At 44.2% G+C, this 15,106-nt stretch overlaps 1 protein-coding gene across 25 annotated transcripts in view; it reads left to right on the top strand.

The window, feature by feature from the left end:
* Positions 1-15,106, top strand: part of MAGI1 (membrane associated guanylate kinase, WW and PDZ domain containing 1) — a 372,565-nt gene that overhangs the window by 265,463 nt on the left and 91,996 nt on the right. The window lies entirely within an intron of this gene.

The raw sequence follows: 15,106 nt of genomic DNA, 5'->3' as shown, positions 1-15,106 counted from the left end.
CCCATCCAGACTCTTCCTAAACACCTCCAGAGATGGTGACTCCATCACCTCCCTGGACAGCCCATTCCAATAGCAAACAACTCTTTCTGTGAAGAACTTCTTCCTAACTTCCAGCCTAAACCTCCCCTAGTGCAGCTTGAGACTGTCCTCATGTTCTGGTGCTGGTTGCCTGGGAGAAGAGACCAACCCCCACCTGGCTACAACCTCTCTGCAGGTAGTTGTAGACAGCAATAAAGTCTCCCCTGAGCCTCCTCTTCTCCAGGCTAAGCAATCCCAGCTCCCTCAGCCTCTCTTCACAGGGCTTGTGCTCCAAACCCCTCCCCAGCTTTGTTGCCCTGCTCTGGACATGTTCCAGCAACTCAACATCTTTCCTAAACTGAGGGCCCCAGAACTGGACACAGGACTCAAGGTGTGGCCTAACCAGTGCTGAGTACAGGGGCAGAATGACCTCCCTGCTTCTGCTGGCCACACTATTCCTGATACAGGCCAGGATGCCATTGGCCTTCTTGGCTACCTGGGCACACTGCTTCATTTATGACTTCATCTAAATACACCTGTATGTCACTGCACTGGGAATCTAGACCCCTAACAGATCAATGAATGGCTGCTCTGGTAATCAGGGCTCTGATTCACTGTGTCTCGTGGGTTTAGTTGAAATCGGGGAGGGTGTTCTGACTGCTGTGTTGCTCTGCTGCTCCTTGTCACCTGCAGGAGAGCAGATGTGAGGGAAACGTGTGGTGCCCTTCACAGCCCAACGTGTCAGTGTGGGCAGCCAGTGAAGTCTGACATCCTTGTGCTGCAACATGCAGTGCTGGGAGGTGGAACTACTAGCATCTGCCAGCCTTGTTGCCTCCTTCAGAGTGATGGGCAGTGGGGACCAAACATCGTCTCAAATCAGCAATCTCCTGAGTCAGAACCCCAGCTAAGACCAAAGAAAAGTTCTTTCTTTATTTTTTTGGTTCACAAAGCATTTATTGCCTCTAGGCTGATCTGCAAAAACTTGAGCACGTGTTTAACATGAAGCATGGAAATTGCTCTTGAAATAATTGGGATACTTGTGTGCTTTGAAATGAGGAGGTGGTTTGGAGCCAGTACCTTCAAGAGCATCTGCCTGGCAAAGAGATTTCACCTGCCTCAGTAATCTGAAGGACTCAACACAGTTGTCAAAAGATAAATGCTTCATGCTTTGTAAATAAGTGCTGGAGTTTAGGTTTAAATGTCGTGGTTTGGGTGAGGTATTATCTGCTATGTGACGTTCCTGTCCTAAAGAAAAGCATTCTGTCTCTGATAATCACTTGACTGTCCTCTAAGTCAAATACCATCCAGGTACTTCAGAGAGAATCTCGTCTCAGTGTTTTTCTAAAGCCTGGATCTGATTGTGTGCTTTCAGGCATTCATTTTCCAGGCATGTACTGATCTAGCAGCATGAGAAAGCAGATAGCTGGGGAAACTCTCTTTTCACTGCCCTAAATCACATCCTCCACTAACCGTGTCTAAACTGGGGCTGTAATTGCGGTATTCCTTATTCTCAGTGTGATGCCAACACAGGTACAAGCTAAAACCTGGTGGTAATTCTGTTTATCAGGAATTGGAGGCAAGACAAGGAACAGCTCATTTTGTTTGGGCTGCCAGACAGTTGTGGAAGGGTAATTTTTGTGTGCTGTTTATTTATGTTGGATTCAAACCAGTGACAGTGGGAACCTGGAGATACTCTGGAATTACTCATGGCAGTGAAAGTAGGACCTGCTGGTGTTAGGGCTTCATGTTGCCTCTCATGTTGTCTGCTGGCCAGTCAATACCATAAGGGGACTGGTAAACCAGTAAATGAGTTCAAAATGGCATTTAAAAATTGAGGCACTTGCAGAAAATGATTTGCAAGATGCTAATAAAATGACAGAGTGTGTAATGTGATGGAATGATTGTTTTATGTGAATGCGGAGCTATAAACACCTGCACAGGGACATTTCACAGAGAGAAGGTATAACTACAAGTAATCAGATTAAATGAAGCACAGACCATTTAAGCCAAACACTATGTCATTGTCCCCAGTTAAAGCACTGGAGTATTTTATAGGGGTGGTGCTTAGCTTGAGAAAGGCCAAGTAAAGCACGCTGTGGATATATATCCTATGAAATTCGTAGGCAATGACAGGATTGGAAGGCAAGGTTTGTATTATTTGTGTACAAGTGAAGAAGCAATAAAACAAATGGAGAAGCCTGCATGCATTATCAGCAGAGTAACAGTGAGCTTTGGACTGCAGAGATGCAGAGTTATGTGCTACCTAACCAGTAGGCTTACTGTAGTGGTGAGTGTTTTAATTAAAAGTGAGGACAATGTATTGCAACCTGCATTTTCTGTAGTATTTTATTGCACTTAAAAACTACAAGGATTAATAAGCTCTTTCTCTGTTAAAGCTTGGGAGTGCAGAATTTGCAGCAGGGAAATTGGAAATAATAAAATATTCTAATAGTTTTGGTGAGGTAAGAAAATAATGTAAATAAATGTATTTCTTTTCTGTTACATTTTAACACTTCCAATTATCAATAGGGATTAATCTGAAACTCAAACACCAATCAGCTTCTCAGTGTGTTTGGCATTCTTTCAGCATCCTAAGCAGTTTCCTAATCCCAGCATTACAGAAAGTGAAGCAGGAGAATGTTTTCAACCAGCTAAAGCGTTAGCAATCATGAAGAACTAAAGCATGCTGTGAGTACAGAGCTGCTGAAAAAAAATACAGAAATTGGTAGCAGCTAGGAACAGGTAGAATTCAGGGACAGGATCTGTAGGGAATAGTGCCTAAATGCACATATTGCTAGGTAGATTTGCTGTCTGTTCTAGTCTTTCCCTTGAGTGTTATGCTAAGTGCATCCATATGGCTACATAACTGTGTGTTTCTATAATCTGCCTGCTTCTTACTATAGCTGAGACATTTACATTTCTTGGTCAGTATTGAATAGGAAGTTGGAAAACTACTAGGCAAAAGGTCAAGGAGGATTTGTCAGGGAAAAAGACCCACCTGAACTGATGGTTGGGGAGTGGGCAGAGCCAAAAATTAAAGAGGCACAGGAGACTTGGAGCTTTCTAAGTGTGAGGATGAAGTTGTTGCAGTTGGAAGTCCATTAGGTTTACAGCATTTCATTGCTCGGGGCTAGGGGAGAAAGTATACCATGGAGACAGTGTCTCTAGTGTGCATTTTTCAATGAAAAATAACTGGTTTAAATAGGTATAATGATGTCATGTAGAAGTGTGGTGGAATGGGGCTCTGTTTTGTTGAGGGGTTTATGTGTTTTGGTTTGGGTGGGGGTCAGTCACTAGTGGTGTGCCCCAAGGATCAGTGCTGGGCCCTGTGCTCTTTAACATCTTTATTGATGATCTGGATGAGGGCATTGAGTCCATCATCAGTAAATTTGCTGACAACACCAAGCTGGGGGCAAGAGTTGATCTGCTGGAGGGTAGAGAGGCTCTGCAGAGAGACCTCGGCAGGCTGGACAGATGGGCAGAATCCAACGGCATGAGATTTAACACATCCAAATGCCGGGTTCTGCACATTGGCCACAACAACCCCATGCAGTGCTACAGGCTGGGGTCAGAGTGGCTGGAGAGCAGCCAGGCAGAGAGGGACCTGGGGGTACTGGTCGATGGTAGGCTGAACATAAGCCTGCAGTGTGCCCAGGCAGCCAAGAGGGCCAATGGCATCCTGGCCTGCATCAGGAACAGTGTGGCCAGCAGGAGCAGGGAGGTCATTCTGCCCCTGTACACTGCACTGGTTAGGCCACACCTCAAGTCCTGTGTCCAGTTCTGGGCCCCTCAGTTTAGGAAGGATGTTGAGTTGCTGGAACGAGTCCAGAGAAGGGCAACAAAGTTGGTGAGGGGTTTGGAACACAAGCCCTATGAGGAGAGGCTGAGGGAGCTGGGGTTGCTCAGCCTGGAGAAGAGGAGACTCAGGGGTGACCTTATCACTCTCTACAACTACCTGAAGGGAGGTTGTAGACAGGCGGATGATGGTCTCTTCTCCCAGGCACCCAGTACCAGAACAAGAGGACACAGTCTCAGGCTGCACCAGGGGAGGTTCAGGTTGGATGTTAGGAAGAAGTTCTATACAGAAAGAGTGATTGCCCATTGGAATGGGCTGCCCAGGGAGGTGGTGGAGTCGCCGTCATTGGAGGTGTTTAGGATGAGACTTGATGGGGTGCTTGGTGCCATGGGTTAGCTGTTTGGGTGGGTTGGATTGGTTGATGGGTTGGACACGACGATCTTGAAGGTCTCTTCCAACCTGGTTTGGTTTATTCTAATAAAGGTTTATTCTAATAAAGGTTTTTTGTGTTGGAATTTTTGCCTTTTTTTCATTGTTGGGTTTTTTGGTTTGTGGTTTTTGTTGTTATTCTTGTTTCAGAAAAACAACTTAGCTTAGTCTGGAGAGGAGGAGGCTCAGGGGAGACCTTATTGCTCTCTACAACTACCTGAAGGGAGGTTGTAGACAGGCAGGGGCTGGTCTCTTCTCCCAGGCAGCCAGCACCAGAACAAGAGGACGCAGTCTCAAGCTGCACCAGGGGAGGTTTAGGCTGGATGTTAGGAAGAAATTCTTCATATAGATAGTGATTGCCTATTGGAATGGGCTGCCCAGGGAGGTGGTGGAGTCGCCATCATTGGAAGCATTTAGGAGGAGACTTGACAGGGTGCTTGGTGCCATGGTTTAGTTGAGTAGGTGGTGTTGGATGATAGGTTGGATTCGATGATCTTGAAGGTCTCTTCCGGTCTGGTCTGGTCTCCTATTCTATTCTATTCTATTCTATTCTATTCTATTCTATTCTATTCTATTCTATTCTATTCTATTCTATTCTATTCTATTCTATTCTATTCTATTCCTCTCCTGAGTCTCTCTTTTCAGTAGGTTGGATGTGGTCACTCAGACAAACTTCAGGCAGTGCCTCAGAGATAAATGTGACTCCTTCTATGGTGGAATTTTACAGAGGTTAGGCTAATAGCTTTAGGCACATGCTGCTAGGTGAGGTGTTTTAATAAGACTTTTAACTGCAAATTAGAGGTCTGCTAGAAGGGCAATTAGAATCAACAGAAAGGCTTTTATATCACACCCAACTGTGGATGACCCACATTGTGTTGTATTTATCTCAGCAGCCCAAAAGACAAAACAGCAAGGGAGGTAAATAATCTCTGAGGCAGTTGAACTATTGCACATTAAATAATCTATATAATTCTGCAACTTTAAAGTGCAGAATATCTTTTCCTGGCTATATGTGCACATATAGCAGGCATCAAAAGCAGGCTTTGTTTTTTAATAACAACTGAATGAATTGAAATACTGTATGTGTTTGGTCTTTTTTTTGGATACTTGAGTTATCATGAGCTTAATTACAGTGTCTGTTTGTAGGACACACCTGAAACCTTGAAGTAGAATAGAAAATAGAATACCTTGGTTTGGGAGATTAATTTTTTTGTTATTGTTCAAGTTTTAAAGAAAAAAGTAGTGAGGTGCTTGTTTTCCTTCCAAGAATCGTGGCAACTTGTGTGGTGGTGTTGCTGTGGGGAACAAACAGGCAGTCTTGCTCCAGGGAAGATCTATTGCTAATCTCCCTGTGAGACAGATTTACACATATATGGCTAACAGCAGTTTCTGACATGTTGCTTTGTTTGGTTTGGGGTTTTTTCTCCTTCCTTTTGTTACAGTACTCACATATATTGCCCAAATTAGTTTTCACTGTTTTTTTTTTTTAGTATTAAAAATCCAAGATAAAACTGCCTGTTGTGTCCCTGTTCACCATATTTCTGCTTCAGTGCTCCACTGTATGTCTTCCACCAGATTCTGGTGAGACCCCACCTGGAGCACTCTGTCCAGTTCTGGAGCCCCTATTACAGGAAGGATCCAGAGGTGCTGGAAGGTGTCCAGAGGAGGGCCATGAGGATGATCAGAGGGCTGGAGCACCTCTCCTATGAGGACAAACTGAGGGAGTTGGGGCTGTTCAGTCTGGAGATGAGAAGGCTCCGAAGAGATCTAATTGTGGCCTTCCAGTATCTGAAGGGGGCCTACAGGAAAGCTGGGGAGAGACTTTTTAGGGTGTCAGGTAATGATAGGACTAGGGGAAATGCAGCAAAACTAGAAATGGGTAGATTCAGATTGGATGTTAGGAAGAAGTTCTTCCCCATGAGGGTGGTGAGATGCTGAAATAGGTTGCCCAGGGAGGTGGTAGAAGCCTCATCCCTGGAGGTTTCTAAGACCAGGCTAGATGTGGCTGTGAGCAACCTGATCTAGTGTGAGGTGTCCCTGCCCATGGCAGGGGGGTTGGGACTAGATGATCCTTGAGGTCCCTTCCAACCCTAACAATTCTATGATTGTAAAATTCCTCCAGTACTTCATGGTGGGTGAAAAGGATTATGCAGTGTTTGCAAACCCCTGAAGTTTCGCTGGACAGCCAGTGAACTCAGCTTATCTGACGTGGACAGTTTTGTGTCTCCCTTTGCTCTGTTACTGGACAATGCACAGAACACTCAACCCTGAGTGCTGTCTTGGCCTCTCATCTTTCAAAAAGCCCTCTCATCCCTATTTTCTGTCTCAAACATAAAGCAAAGGGTTGTTGTTTTTTTAACCTGTTCTCTTATTCTACTTGCTCAAAAGTTATACTAAGGCACATGGAGCTCCAATAGACAATGAAAACCATTCTTAGCTCAGCCAAACATGATAGGGAGCCAGTGTGTGTTTTGTTTCTCAGCAGGTGAATGCTTCTACTACCCACTGCACAGCTTGGTTTTAATGCTAGCCCTGGATTTAAGAAGCTCTCAGACTGGGCTACACCTTCTCTCTGGCAGTTTATAGAGATCAGACAGCTTTGCTGGTAGCCATGGAAAAAGCAGATATAGAAGCAGACAAGTTGTACCTTCAGATAAACTATTCCCTATAATGTGACAGTATAAATAAGACAATGAGGTATTTGTTTAAAAGTGCTGTTCACATGGGAGTGACCCCACAGCTCAGGTCTCCTGTAACTTATGTCAAAGTAGATTTTAAGCACTTGCCCCGACCCCGCCTCCCGTTGGCCTGTTGTATTTAAGTACAGAATAGTTATCTTAATCCACATTATGCTTTTCCATAGCTGCTGTGGGTCGGCAGCATGGAGCCCTGCTGTGCTGCTGCATGGTGAGGCTTGAGATGGCTGATGGCTCAGGGTCCTAGCCTCGAGCAAGCGCTACAGGGACCAGTTTAAGTTTGGCTAGAGGCAGTCTGGACTGGCTGATCTACAGGGTTGAAAAGAACTAGTTAATAATACAGGTGCTCTGTAATTATCCACTGTATGTATTTCATTTAACATCTTCAGCTGTAGCCTTTTTCCTGACAGGCAAAATACCTACTCAAAGTAACTATGGCAATCTTTACATAGAAGGAGGGTAGTCCTTTTGAGATGAAGGTGTGTGTCATGGCTGTAGCATCATCTAGACTTCTAAAAATCTGTATATGAGGGAAAGTGAATATAAATGCAAGTATATTGTCACCTTGTTAATTTACTTTCAACTAATTTCCCTTCCTATAAATCACATACACTCTTACACAAATGGCAATTTTCATTCATTTCTGTGCCAGTATTTAGAAGCAGAACATTGTGGTGCACTCTCATTATTGCAGCTTTATTGATTTACAAAGTGACATTTTATTACACTAATCCATATATCAGAAAGACTAAAATCGTGCACTGTTACAGCTAAGGTCTTCTTGCCAAGGAGGTGTACATAGTTTGCTTTTTTTCATCAGTAGTTCACAATTTAAATTAGTGGATGTCATGCTGTTGGACTCCATGAACATGGGATTAATGGCAAACTCATTAGTTCATGAAGTTTAATCTTCCTAGTGGGTGTCCCACCTCATGGGAAATGAGAGGGATTTGGTGCTAGGTGTCTGGTTGAGCAGTCACTCAAAGAGGGAGATCCAGAAGGCAAGTTGCTGCTATTGAAAGCCTAATAACATTTATTATTGGTGTTTTATTTGCTGCCAGAATAGACTTTTTTATTTAAGAGAAAGAAATGAGTGCTCTGAAGGACACATGAAGACATTGAAACTGCATGCTGCCATGCTGCAGTACTACCATTGGTGCTGCAGTACTACCATTGGTGGTGCAGTACTACCATTGGTGGTGCTTTCCCAGGTCAGGGAGCTGCTGCTGTATTTGAATATTTAGCATAGATCATAAACCAGGTCTTTCCTGGGTGGCTTTCTTGGGGAAGTATGGTAGGTTTTGTACCCTTACTACTTCTAGTTATCAGGTAGTTATCAGATCCTTTTAAACTGATAGTACAGTCAAGATTGCGCCTCCCCCACCCCAATGCTGAATTGACTCTGCATAGCCATGGCGTGGTGTTTTGTGACACGTGCAAATGAGCTTGCAAAGCCCCAACACAGCAGCGAGTTCTTTTCATTCCTTTTAATCTGTTAGGCCCTGATCCTGATCTGTAGGGTTTCCTAAATCCCATTGATTTCTCTGGAATTAGGCTCCTGAAGTCCCTTTGAGAGCCCAGGTCTGGCTGATTTTGTGCTATGAAATGAAAACAAAACTATTTGCTCTACGTCAAAATACTATAAGGACAAATGTGCTGAAGATTATCAATGTTCTTATTGGGTGGCAGTGAAGGCCATAGAAATGCCAGAAATAGATTTAAAAGGGACAAAAATAACTTGCTGCCTGGAGGGTATACAAACTCTGAGCTGTTGCTGTGCAGCTTGGCTGAATCATTTCTCCAGGGAGGCTCCAGGCAGCCAGTACAGCTTTGAGAGAAACAGCCAGAGAAATGCAACTGGACACAGTGCTTCAGAAAGAAAGAGAGTGAGTTTTATGTGGACTGAGGGTCAACCTGCCGTGGCATGTGTGCATGGCTGGCACAGTCCTTTGAGCTAAAAAGGATCGTCACAAGCTGCTAATGTGAGGTCCAGCTTTGGCCACTTAGTGTTGCCAGAAAGGCTGGTGGGAGAAGGCGATAACTGAGCTCTTTGTACAAATCCCTTCCATCTCCCCCTGTTAGAAGCAAAATTACTTCAGACCACAGCCATGAAATGCATTTCTCTAAACTGTGTCTGTAGAAAGACAGGTTTGTCTTGGTCAGCTGTTTTCTGGGTTTAATCAATCATTTCTGCTGACCACAGTGACAGAAATTTGCTTTTAGTACTGCAGTTATCTGTGTGGCCAGGAAGAGTCAATCAGCATCTGTTCCTGTGCATGCATCATTAGCAGAGCTGTGAATTAATTTCTAGTGACAGACCACGTTCTCCTTTGGACTGCATTTCTACTCTGCCACCGAGACGCTTTGAACGCTCGTCATGTGCTTGTGGTTTATAGGCATAAAGTCACTGGTGAGAGGAGGGACAGACAAGATTTAGGTTTCTTTCCAGAATGAGCTTCCAGAGTCTTGAGTTTCAGGAGAAAATTGTATTTGTAAGTCAAGCATGTTTGGTTTGTGACGGACCAGACCTCCCTGAAAGTTGGTGTTTTCGTGTAGTTGCAGCTATAAATTACTCCTTACCATAGGTAAATGGTGTCACGCAAGGATGACGGATAGCACGGCAGTGCCCAAATAGAGTGCCTTCTACTGCTATTGGGAAAAAACAGTCAGTAGTCCTAGTTTGGACAGCCCCAGAAGTCAGTAAGATGAAGTTGTTCTGTCTACAAGGTTCCTCTTTATTTTTTTTGGTTAATGTAGATAAGGCTATTCCTAATACTGTGCTGCAGATAACTTATGCCTTAAGCTTGGCTGCTAATCAGGGTGCTGCTTCTGGAGACAGACTAGGTCGTCTCTTCAGTTTCTATTAGCACTTTCCATTAGCAGATCTGTGAAGTTTGTCCTGCCTACTAGTTATCTGGCACCACAGGTGACAGATTCAGGAGAGCCAGAGCAGGCTCTCCAAATCATCCTGTGACAAAGGTGACCTCTCAACACTGTGCAGAGGTAAAAGATGTTTTCTGAAGAAGTTTCTTCCTTGACAGCTGAAGATATTTTCAGTGTAGGTGATGAGAGCAGTTCCTTCTTGTTGAATGAACAAAATATAATAGGCTTAAAGCAATGACAAGAGCAGCATCCTTCCTTCTAAGTCACCTGCTTACAGCCTCTCATCAAACCCCCACAACAGCTCTTGACATTGCAGTGTTATGAATCAGTAACATCCCTGTACACTTCACATTAAAACCTTATTTATTATAGTTCCATTCACTGGTGGTAACCAGCAGTGACTTAAATTTGTGTAAAATATGGTTGCAGCAACTATAGCAGTACTTGGAGTGTACAACTCCTGTGTTATCCGTCTTTTTAAGAGAAGCTGGTCAGTGGAGATGAGAGACAAATGACTTGTTGTTTGATTTGCTATACTTTCATGGCTCATTGGATTGTCACTGCTAGCCAGTGGAATTGGATAAGGAGTTTTCAGAAGTAATTTCTTTGCAAGTGGGCGATGCAGGTGTCCTGCACTTGAGAAGTCAACTTCTAAATTACTTGCTAGGGGCTTATTTGGTGCATGGTAACAGAATTACTGCTCAAGAACTGTTTTTGTTTTAACAAGAAAGTAATTGAAGTGACTACAGCTCCTTTGAAGTCTTATTTTTAGATTACAATAAGCAAGATTCTGATTAATTTAGCAGCAGGGCATCATTGGCTATTAACAGCTTAACATGAGGCCCTGGTAGATTGATAAGGAGCTAAACAGCCCCTGTATCACATATTAACAATCTGGTCATACTATAATTGAGGCTCATGTTGGGTAACTGTCAGCATGGTTGATAGGCAGCACAACAGCAGCAGCTATTTGTCTTTTAAATGGGCACTTAAATTATTCAGAATAACAGCTGATAGTCATCAGCACATCTGAGCCACAGTCCAGTTAGTCTAGGCATGGGGATGACAAGCTTTAGTTTGGTTTGCTTAAGTACAACAGTGGGCTGTGTTTGGACCAACACCTGTGTCTAGAAGCAGCTTCTCACGTAGGGTCTCCAGCCCATGATGAGATCCCTCCTCTGTGGCCCAAACATTAGTGATGCATGAATAAATGGAGATGTACCTATCTTGGGTATGATAACCAAACTAACTTTTTACCTCATGTCTAAGCCATCCATATTATATGAAGTTTCACCTCCACAGACCAAGAGAGAAGGTAAAACCTGCAACACTAACCAGTAGCCTTATTTTTTGATTTATTTATTTCCTTAAGTGTACTTTGGTTGCAGAAGAGTTGAGCAATTCTCCTGTGAGTTTAGTGTCTCTGGCTGGTTTTGTATATTGAGGGACATTCAAGGCAAATATGAGTGAAAGTTTATGAACTGTGAAATGTACAGAAGGAGTTGGTAACCACTTGTTTTCTCCTCCAGTTCCTTCTTGGCGTGGCATTAGTAGTTCTGAGCTAGTCACACAGTGGGACATAGCTCAAATTAATCAGCCAAATTGCTAGCTAATGTCAGTAAGATTTGATGCCACTTACTATTTCAGTGCAAACATGGCAGGCAGGTTAGCTTATTTAAATATGATTGGCTCACCTTTCCTAGTGGAGTATCTTAACTCCTGTTTGGGACACCTATGGCATTCATTGCACTCAATTAATTCTGCCATTAGCTGTGGTCTAAACTACTGTTAGGTCTGGTAAAATTTACAGTCATCTCCATAGCCCTTTCCCACATCGGGGACCTTATAGCTGCCTACCAATACCTGAAGGGATCCTACAGGAAGGCTGGAGAGGGACTCTTCATAAGTGTGTCTACCAATTGAACAAGGGGGAATGGTTTTAAGCTGAGGGATGGTAGGTTTAGACTGGATCTTAGGAAGAAGTTCTTCAGTATGAGGGTAGTGAAACTCTGGAATAGGTTGCCCAGGGAGATTGTGCATGCCTCCTTCCTAGGGGTGTTCAAGGTGAGATTGGATGAGGCCGTGAGCAGCCAAGTCTAGTTGAGAGTCATCTCTACACATGGCAGGGAGATTACAGTAGATGATCTCTAAGGCTGCTTCAAACCTAAGCCATTTTGTGATTCCAAGATTCTGTGATCTTTTTGTAAAGATGCTGAAATGCACTTTAAAGGGGAAGGGAGGAAACATCCATGATGGCAGAAAATTCCAGTAGTAGCTTGCAGTCCACCAGGGCATTGAGCTGTGCACACACATGCTGCACAGTAGCTGAGCAGTTACAGAAGCAGGGAATTGTTTCAGTTGGAAAAGACCTCTGAGGTCATTGAGTCCAACAATTGACCTAACACCAGCAAGGCCATTAAACCATGTCCCAAAGTGCCATGGCCCCACATTTCTTAACACCACCAGGGACGCTGACTCTAGCACCCCTCCGGGCAACCTATTCCAATTCCTGACTGCTCTTTTCATAAAGAAGTTTTTCTTAATATCTAATCTAAATGTCCCCTGAGACAATTTCAGTCATTTCCTCTCATCCTATCACCTGATACTAGAGATAAGAGACCAATCCCCACCTCACTACAAAGCTGTTTCACGCCACGGAAGGGCTCTGGTCGGAAGGTGTTGATTACTCGCAGCACCCCGTGCCTGGGAAAAGTCACTGCGATTGCTTACACCCCTCTTGCTTTCCTTTGCTTTTCCCCTTTCTCTCCGCCCGCCCTCTCCCCCCCACCCTCCTTGCGAAGCAGCCCTTCTGGCTTTGTTGTAAGTGCGGTTTGTAATCATTGTACACATCCCAGATGGTTCACGAAAACTCTTTGAAATGCCATCTGCCAGGCGTGTGTCCAGCCGGCAGCCTGTCATTCTGCTACAAGAAAAACGGAGGCGGGCTCTCCCTTCCCCCTGCCTTTCTGAATTGCATTCAGTACCGCTCGCTCAGATGTGAGGCAGGATAACAGCCTCCAGCATCTGCAAGCAATCTTCGCTCCAGACAGCGACATGGGAAGTTGTTGGGTTTTTCGCCTTTGCCCAGATAAGAGATCCTGAGAGGTGGAGGTTTTCCTTTCCCTCTGTTTGTGGCGAGGTGACAAATGTTCTCTCCGTGATGTAATTGTTTTCCTTCTACGCAGTGACTTGGCCTTTCTGATGCGTTCGGAGCGTGTTGCGGGCGGCCGCGCTGATGCAGCCGCATCTGCGATTTTTCAACTTGAGCATATTCAGGAAATTAAGAACGCTGAGATGAAACAAATAGATCCATTAAAACGGCTCAGAGGAATTATGGCAGAGATATAATTGTTGTGTCAAGCAGGCAGCCAGCACCAGTAAACTGCTGACTGCAATTTCACTGCCATAAAAAAATTTGGGAGGGGGGTGGAAATAATAAAGTTATTAATAAATACTCTCTGGAGGGAGATACAGATAAAGAAAAGATGAGAACTCTAAAAGATCAAGTAAAATGAGTCTTGAAGTTCCCCAATCCTTGTCTCTCATGAATGTGTGTTGTCATTTATTGGGGAAAAGTGTGTCTTGATCGTTGTCATTCAGCTTGCATGCTGCGTGGCTCGGTGTGATGTTTGACTGATACATTGGATGAGGAGCATTACAAAGCTGGTTCTCACTTCCATTGTGCTATAGGCATGGGACAGCTACAGTGGATCCTTGGACAAACTTATTGCTGAGGCTTTTCATTCTTCTTTCCTTTTTTGTGGCTCTGGTTTAGGGAAACCTGGCACTGATCAACAGCCATGGTGTTCTGGTAAGAGTCATAGGATCATAGAACTCTTTGGTTGCATCATTAACCAAGCACCGCTTGGTCACCACTAAACCACACTGAGCACCACATCTAGACAGCCTGAAAGTCTACAGCAGTGTTGGTGCTCAGGGAGGAGATGCTGTGTCCAGCCTGTAACACTTCATCCCAGCTGCTAGGCCAGCATGCCATAGAAGGGACCTGTGTGGACATTGCCCACTCAGCTTCACTGCCTGCCTTCAGATGCAAATGCAGGCACTAGAGCAGAGAGGGACATGTGGAGCAGTTCCAGTATTTGTCTGGTTTAGATCTGTGAATGACATCTGTCCTCTGTTACAAACTGCTAGCAAAAATCATTGTAGTCTTATTGTAAGGATTCAAGAATACAAAGAGGGCAAATTTGAATATTTTCAAATAGGAAAGAGTAATTCTGCTAGTAGGCTGAAGATATCCATCACCATTTCCATTCCTTTTTTTTTTTCCTTCTTCTTCCTGTCTTCATCTATTCACACAGCTCCAAGAGAAGGAAGGACAGAAAAAGCACAAACCCCCTCTTCTGTGGGAAAGGACACCTCCCACAAGATCAGGTTGCTCAAAGCCCCGTCCAAAGGCTGATGGTGAACAAGAAAGGAGAGAGAATTTTTGGTTTGAAAGAAGAAATGGAGGATATTAGAGAAAGTGGATGTCTGTCCAGGAAATTAATCTAGTGATGGCCTTTCAAGGGCGTCACTCTTTCAAGACTGACCTCTTGAACAGCCTCTCAGACGAATATGGAATGAAGCTGGAGGTGGGGAGATTCAGGCTAGATGTGAGGAGGAGGTTCTTCACCATGAGAGTGGTGAAACCCTGGAATGGGTTGTCCAGGGAGGTGGTCGAGGCCCCGTCCCTGGGGGTGTTTAAGAGCAGGCTGGATGAGGCTCTGTCCAGCCTGATCTAGTGTGGGGTGTCCCTGCCCATGGCAGGGGGGTTGGAACTAGATGATCCTTGTGGTCCCTTCCAACCCTGAATGAAACTATGAAACTATGAATAGGGCATAAGCAAACTTTCTGCTTCCCTGGTGCTTGAGAAGAACATTTGCCAGATGCAGGCATGGTAAATTTGTGCTTTTTAAACTTCTGAGAGTTGGAATCTTCCCAATTAGTTTCTAGAAACAGCTTTTTTTATACTCTCTTTAGCTGTTTTATGGAGGGTTTAAGAAATTGTGTGCACTGAGAAGGCACAGCCTAGGGATCAGAAGAGTCCCGCAGAAGAGAGAAATTATGCTTCATTAAATGTTAGGTATAGTCTTCACATCTCTAAAGTTGTTCCCAAGCCAGGAGATTGGTTGTGGCCACAGAACTTGGACACTTTCAACCCTCTAACACTGCTCTTTCTTTTAAAGTTCAGTTTACTGGACCATCTGTGAATGTCACTTATATTTAATCTCACATATACAGAATCCAGCTATCTCCTAGCCTTTAGAGTCATGGAAAATAAGGG

Source organism: Melanerpes formicivorus, unplaced genomic scaffold (assembly GCF_026170545.1).
Source record: "Melanerpes formicivorus ecotype bairdi unplaced genomic scaffold, bMelFor1.0.p_v2 SCAF_28, whole genome shotgun sequence".
NCBI lineage: Eukaryota > Metazoa > Chordata > Aves > Piciformes > Picidae > Melanerpes > Melanerpes formicivorus.
The sequence above is the reverse complement of the archived record's forward strand: the minus strand, read 5'-3'. Positions and strand labels throughout refer to the sequence as shown.